The sequence below is a fragment of the Tursiops truncatus genome, assembly GCF_011762595.2.
Source record: "Tursiops truncatus isolate mTurTru1 chromosome Y unlocalized genomic scaffold, mTurTru1.mat.Y SUPER_Y_unloc_1, whole genome shotgun sequence".
Classification (NCBI taxonomy): Eukaryota; Metazoa; Chordata; class Mammalia; order Artiodactyla; family Delphinidae; genus Tursiops; species Tursiops truncatus.
Genome location: NW_022983136.1, coordinates 2,610,035 through 2,617,777, shown reverse-complemented (window position 1 = coordinate 2,617,777; position 7,743 = coordinate 2,610,035).

The following is a 7,743-nucleotide window of genomic DNA, read 5'->3' as shown; positions in this document are numbered from 1 at the left end:
ACAATATTTAAGTAATATTTGTCAATTACTTATTATGTATGAGACACTACTAGGTTCTCTACAATAATGAGCAAAACAGATGCTTGCAGAGATTATATTCAGATAGAAAGAGAAAAACAAGACTCACACAAAACAGTAACTCTTGCCATGGTAACTAATGGGAGATAAGACCTAGATTGTGGGTGGTGGGAAATGGGGAGATGTTTCCCTACGCCTGTTCTTTTGATAGTGAGCAGGGGGATAATCATCCTGGAACAGCAGGCTTTGCTCAGGCACAACAGGATATTTAGCCAGCTGCCCCTACGGGCTTGACTGGTTGATGGAAGCTATGCCAGGTCCTGAGAATTTTTCCAGGATTTGCAGCTCTCAGTTGGGATTCTCTGGAAACAAACTCTGAGTAAAGAGTTCCAGTGGAAGTAGTTTTTGGAGAGATATAGACAACACCTAAAGTCGAGTAAGCTGATGGAGGGAAGAGAATGCAGGGAATGAAGTTTGCATTATTATGTCAATTATTGAAGTAAGGATTAAGGTTTATTCCCTGGGCAAGTTCTGGTCAACCATGAAAAAATACACTTCAGAAATACCCCACCTGATGGGGTGAGAAAGATAAGGTACTTACACTCCATCTCCCACCAAGTATAGTCATGGGCTGTATGCTGGATTGGGGAGATGCTGAGGAAGGGAAAGAGTGTGAATTCCCCAGAATTTCTGTTCTGCCTTTCAGGGAAGAAGATTCTGAAAGCTCTCAGGCTCATAGATACAAACGCAGGCAGCTAGAAGATGCTATGGCAAGGTGAAATGGTAACATCATAGCAGTGTGAGAGTTACCCCGACAGCATCTGATAGAGTGAGTTAAAATTACTTGTATTAAGTAATTACTTGTTGACTATTAATTAAAAGTCACAGACCTAAGTGGTATGTAGATTTTTGTCCAGTAGAGATGTAAATCATTTCTGTTCAGTGGAAACAAATAACTTCAAAGGTTTATTATTTATTGTTCTGTAGGACAGTAACCAGATTTGTATTTAATTTAGTAATGTTATTCTCAAATACCTGTATTAAACTTCCTATAAATATATATCTTTTCAAATTCCCTATGAACTAGTCAACATCTTCCAGGTAAGTCCTCTCATTAATTAATGAAATTAATGAATTAATTTATACTTATTTATTTTATATTGGCATGACAAACCTACTTATAGTTTTAAAAATAAAACTTAATTTGTCTGTGGCACATATTAAGTGCTCTATATATCTTACTAAATTTAATTCTCAGAATAGTACATGTAGAGAGGTTTTTATTTTATAAATGAGAATAATTGCATGTTAATAAGGTTGAGTAATTTGCCCAAGGTCACAGTTGGTAAATAATGGATATGAATTCAGATGCAAGGAAGTCTGTCTTGAGAACCTTTCATGTTTTGAGAATAACTGCACTAAACATTTTCTGATAGGAGCAGAGATCCCTCCCAGCTAAACACGCAACTACCAGAAAACTGTGCACATCCAGGCCAGAAAAGTAGCCCTTTACTTAAAAGAGTCAAATATGTTTTAATTTTTAAAAGAGTCAATTAAAACATGAAAAACTGATAATTTCCCCGAAAAATAATAAAACTAGACTTCCTTAAGTTACTAAAGTTATCTTTCTAAAACTTCAAAATTCACTAAAAATTTAGTAGTGATTATATATACTTGTAAAACAGCATATTCTGATGAAATGTCACATCACTAATAAGGGAGAATTTCTCAGTTTTCATTCTCATTAAGTCATATAAAAGCCTAAGGGAGGGAATATTTAATTGGATACCACTTCATGTGGCTACACTGTAAATTGGTCAGTTAACAATTTTTTGAACGGCTGGTAAGTGAGTTGCTCATGGTAGACTAAATTAGGCTGCTTGAACAAATCTCAGGCAGCTGAAAGTCACAAAGCCTTATTTCTTGCTTATGAGATGTGTCCAACAAAGGTCCACCAGGACCACCCTCCTTCATCATCACTCTCACTCTGGAGCAACCATCATCCAGAGTATCTGCAAAGTCTACCACCAGCACTAATCTCTCTCCCCACTGGTCACATCATTCCCAGTCAAATTCATTAGCCAAAAATATCGATGCTGCTCTACTCCGAACAGAAGTCTCTGGAAAAGGAAAACTGGAATATATAGAAAAAAAACCTAATGAGTATTACAACATAAAACAAAGTGAGTATTCATAACTATATTTATTTCTGTAATCTATATTTATCCCTCTATTTCTTTCTGTGAAAAGATACATATGAGAAATTTTAATTTATATATATATATACATAAGAATATAAATGTGACACATATGTGATAAAAATTATATAGACTTTTGGAGTTTTCATGAAGACACATTTGTGTTTTCCTGAAACTTTGTCCATTTAAATAATGTTCTGGCATTTAAACAGCATTGAATTTGGGGGTTTCAAATAATTAGTAAACTTGGAAATATGCTTTTTATAAAACAGAAAAAATAGCCTTTTGTGAGGAAAATAGGAATAAACTGAGAAAAAAATAAATGAATTAGGGAGAGATGGTAAAAGCAAAGCATAATTAAATTACAGTAAGTTGTTTGCAAAAGGGATTTATCCAAAATTGGATTTCAAACTATTATAGTTGAAAACAAATTTAGCTTTTCTTGGCTCAAAGAAGATATTTTTTTTTCCTTTACACTATATTTTAGGTTCCAGGTTTTGTATAAAATTTAGACTCAAAGAAATAGCCCTAGTCAGTATCAATATTATCATCCTCAGTTTTTTGGATGTTTCAAAATTACCATTATTCTAAAGTACATTTATATAATATTTAAATGTCTTAAATAAATGGGTTCATTAATTAAATGTGTGTAGGAATTAAAAACAAAATTTAGAAATTATTATTTCACTGACATAAGAATTACACTTAATATCTTCATGCTTAAATTTACCCAATTGTCATCATCCATTTTTACTCCCAAGAACACTTCTCTTTTTGCCCATCCTAATCTCAATCCTTGCTATTCACAGGAAACTATGCTCTTCCTGTTTTCTAAAGTTAGGCCACTGGTCTTTCCATATTTACTAACATATTATGAATGTATCCACGTCTTTCATTCTAAAGAGACACCCAGATCCCCTACTTATTACCCTTCACCATTAAAGTAATCTTATTCATTGCTTCCATTTTAATTTCCCAGTTACTGCTCAATCCAACAATTTGCACCTGAATTCTTAGTTTAAATTGCTCAGATGAAATAACCAAGTCTAATGATTACAAAAAGTCAAGACTCTCTTTTAAATCCTGATTCCTTTTTGAGATTTGATGCAATAAATCATTCTCCTCTGGAAGTTTGATTCTCCCCTAACTTCCAAGACATTCTATGTTAATCTTTTGCTCCTTGTTTCTTTTGTTTCACTGGTTCCAGTTCAACCACCCACTTACTATATGTTCTTTCATTAGGCTTTAAGGTCTGTTGTCTTTTTTTCTTTCTTTCTTATAAGTTCTTGCTAAGTTATTCCACATCCAGATAAATGTTTTTTATCACCAACATTACGATGACTCCAAATTGCTCTGATAGATTTAGACCTGAATTTTGGGTTGACCCTTAATTATCCTCACTTAGATGGTCTACAGACACCTTACAATGAACCTAACACCAAATTTTTTGTCCAACTCCTTCCCCCCACAACCAGTTTCCATCTATTCAATAGGCTATATGAAAGGATTCTTCGTATTTCATCCTGTTTGGTTGAGTCCTTTGAGAGTGTCTAAAATATTTCTCAAAACTTTGCTCAATTCTGCTATATTTACTGTTACTACTTTCTTTCCTAGGACATATTAAACTTTTAACATTTTCTTCAATTTCCTGTTCCTCCATTGTAATTTTCATCATCTCCATTTTATTTTTCCAAATCCTAGATTATGTCACTCCCTCTTATATATAGCAATATATATATATATATATAACAATAATTATGTATTATGTCACTCCCTTTCAGATAAAAGATTTCTGATGTCTCCCCACTCATGGAAAATCACTTTATATTACTTGCAGTACTCTAATCTGTAAATCCATCATGCTAGATTAGATGAGTTATAATCAATGGAAGGACAAAGGCTAGAAAGTAGATCCCCTGGCTTGTAAATACATGTGAATTCACTTTGTAAGATGAAATATATATATATATTTAAGCTAAATTTATCACAGGTTATTTAAAAATCATGTGTCAGTTATCCATCACATAGTGCTACAGATTCATTCTGAGGCATAACTATTTTCCCCATATAGAGAAAGAGGAAGAGAGAGAGAGAGAGAGACACACAGAGAGAGAGAGACCTAGATCCTTGTCACTTAATCCTATTCATGTACTGCACACCTCAGAATAGTGTTTTCTACAAACTAGAGAATTATTCCTTGCTCTTGACTAGATCCCAAAGGGTAGCACTGCTGAGATGGAACATAGATAAAATAGATATAAGTAGCTAAACTGCAACTTCTGAGACATTTATTAGAGAGGCTTATACATAGGAAGAAAACCAAAAAAAAAAAAATTATAGCAAAAAAAACAAACAAAAACAGATATTTGCAAATGATATACCTGATAAAAGGGTAATATCCAAAATATACAAAGAATTCATACAACTTGATATCCAAAAAACAAGCAAACAAATTAAAAGATGTTCAGAGGAACTGAATGGATATTTTTCCAAAGAAGACATACAGATAGATGGTCAACAGACACAGAAAAACCATCACTAACCATCAATATCACTAACCATCAGGGAATTGCAAATTGAAATATCAGTGGGATATCACCTTACAGCTGTCAAAAAGACAACAAATAGCAAGTGTTGGTGAGGATGTGGAGAAAAAGGAACCATGGTGCACTGTTGATGGGAGGGTAAATTGGTGCAGCCATTATGGAAAACAGGATGGAGTTTCCTCAGAAAATTTAAAATAGAACTACCATATGATCTAGCAACTCCTCTTCTGGATATTTTCCCAAAGAAGACAAAAACAATAATTAGAAAAAATAAGTGCACCCTCTATGGTCATTACAGCTTTATTTACAGAAGCTAAGATATGGAAGCAACCTAAATACCCTTTAATAGATGAATGGATAAATAAAATGTGGAATATATATATATATATATGTACATATATACATATATATATATAATGGAATATTTCTCCACCATAAAAATTAATGAAATCTTGCCATTTGCTACAACATGGGTGGACCTAGTGTATTATGCTAAATGAAAGTAGTCAAAGACAAAAAATATATGACTTCATCTATGTGTGGAATCTAAAAATCAAAAGAAATGAACAAAAACAAAAAAATCCACAAATGTAACAAAACTGTCATAGATGCAGAGAAAAAACAGGTGGTTGCCACAAGGGAGTGAGATGGGGGATGAGTAAAATATGTGAGGAGATTAAGAGGTACAGACATCCAGTTACAAAGTGAATGATTCATAGGGATGAAATGTACAGCATGGGGAATATAGTCAATAATAATGTAATATCTTTCTATGGTGATGAAGTTGGTCGAAAGGTACAAACTTCCAGTATAAGATAAATAAATACTAAGGATATAAGTAGAACATGATTAATATAATTAATGCAGCTTAAATGCTATATATGAAAGTTGTTAAAATAGTAAATACTGACTTCTCATCACATGGAAAAAAATTTTTTTTAATTTTGTATCTATATGTGGTGATGGATAGTCACTAAATTTATTGTGGTAATCATTTCATGACATATGTAAGTCAAATTATTATGCTGTAAACCTTAAACTCATACAGTGCTGTTTGTTGATTATATATCAATAAAACTGGAAGAAAAAAATACAGTCTTTCTCAAACAATTAAAAAAAAACACAGAGATATAGTTTAGGATTAAGAACAGGACGTTCAAGAATATTGAAAGACCACTTAGTTTCTTTAGTTGTGAAAAGAAACACTAGACGTGATCACCTTTTATTTTTCCTGATTTATTTATATATACTTTGGTTAATATTACCAAAAGTTTCAGTAGATAATTTTGACATAAGCATATAGAAAAACTTTTATATTTTCCTTACATAGGTTGAGAAGTACAGCTAGTTCTACTAGAGCAGGAAAACATTTTCCATACCATTTTCTATATTTAGAAATAATAAATGTATATGTTTCTGTATACATTTTCTATATTTAATTCTATTTTTCTATACCTTTATTCTGTATTTAAATTAATTTTCTTCATCATGATATGTTTTTTATTTGCAATTGAATTTGATTATTTAAAATTTTACATCTACAGTTATGTTTTCTTTTACCACCTTAAGAGTTTGGTTTCCAAACTAGACAGTGTCTGAACATACATGAGGAGACTTCCATATCTTATATGTTCTAGATCAAGTTATATGTAATGGGAAGTGGCTGTTATATGCTTGAAATTACTCATATGTAGAATTCTTCTGACTTACACTCTTTTTTGGATGTAATGCTTTAAACTTTTCAATGTATTTTATTTTGATGTTTCATTCATATTTTTTTCTCCTTAGGATAACTGTTAATTTATATTTTTCCTGAATATTAAACATTTTCAGAGTTTTCAAATATTTTCCTCTTTCTGCCATATTATTACAGACTAAAGGGGTCCACAGATAAAGTACAATAAATTGTACAATAAATTGAAAAAAGACCTACACTAAAATAAACCATTATAAAAGTTCCAAAATCTGTGTAAAGGAGAAAATCCTAAATATTTCTGGAAAGAAAAAAAAGGTGTTAAATAATTGGAACCAAGAATAACATTTCACTTGCTAAGATAGCAATTTTATCAAAATTCTGAGGAAAATATTTCCCAAACTGGAAACAATCAAGTGTGATAGTAAGGATGTCCTTAGATGTCAAAGATTTTAAAAGAAATCAATCTCTCAAGCACCAAGCTCTGTTTGTTGTTGTTTTTGTTGTTTTCTGGATGCTAAAAGAAAAAAGAAATTATGAGCCTTGGAAGCCAGTCCACCTGGATTCTGAGGTGCTAAAAATGTAATAAATGTTTGAGGGGAACAGAATTTGCCACTCCAAACTATGTCCCTTTTGCATATTAATTATTTAAAACTGGTTATTTTCTAAGGAACAGCAGATATGGGAAAAATTCTAAAAACCAACAAGGAGTTACTCTTTTCTGAGAAACATTTGCATTTGTGAGGGAAATCTCGACTTGTAACGGTGTCTCCCTCTATCTGTACCAGAAGGGAGAGCAGGAGGACCAAATCACTGGAAACTCAATGGAAAAACAAAAGACTGGGCTTCCCTGGTGGCACAGTGGTTAACAATCTGCCTGCCAATGCAGGGGACACGGGTTCGAACCCTGGTCCAGGAAGACCCAGCATACCATGGAGCAACTAAGCCTGTGCACCACAACTACTTCGCCTGTGTTATAGAGCCTGCGAGCCACAACTACTGAGCCCATGTGCCACAACTACTGAAGCCCGCATGCCTAGAGCCCATGCTCCACAACGAGAAGCCACTACAATGAAAAGCCCATGCACCACGGTGAAGAGTAGCTCACATTGCCACAACTAGTGGAAGCCCACGTGCAGCAACAAAGACCCAATGCAGCCATAAATAAACATACTGATTTAAAAAAAAAAAAAAGAAAGAACAAGGACTTAAATCTACATAGCAACGTGGATTTAAACTTTAAACCTTTTTGGACTCATTTCCTCTAATCTTAAATCTCAGTCAGATT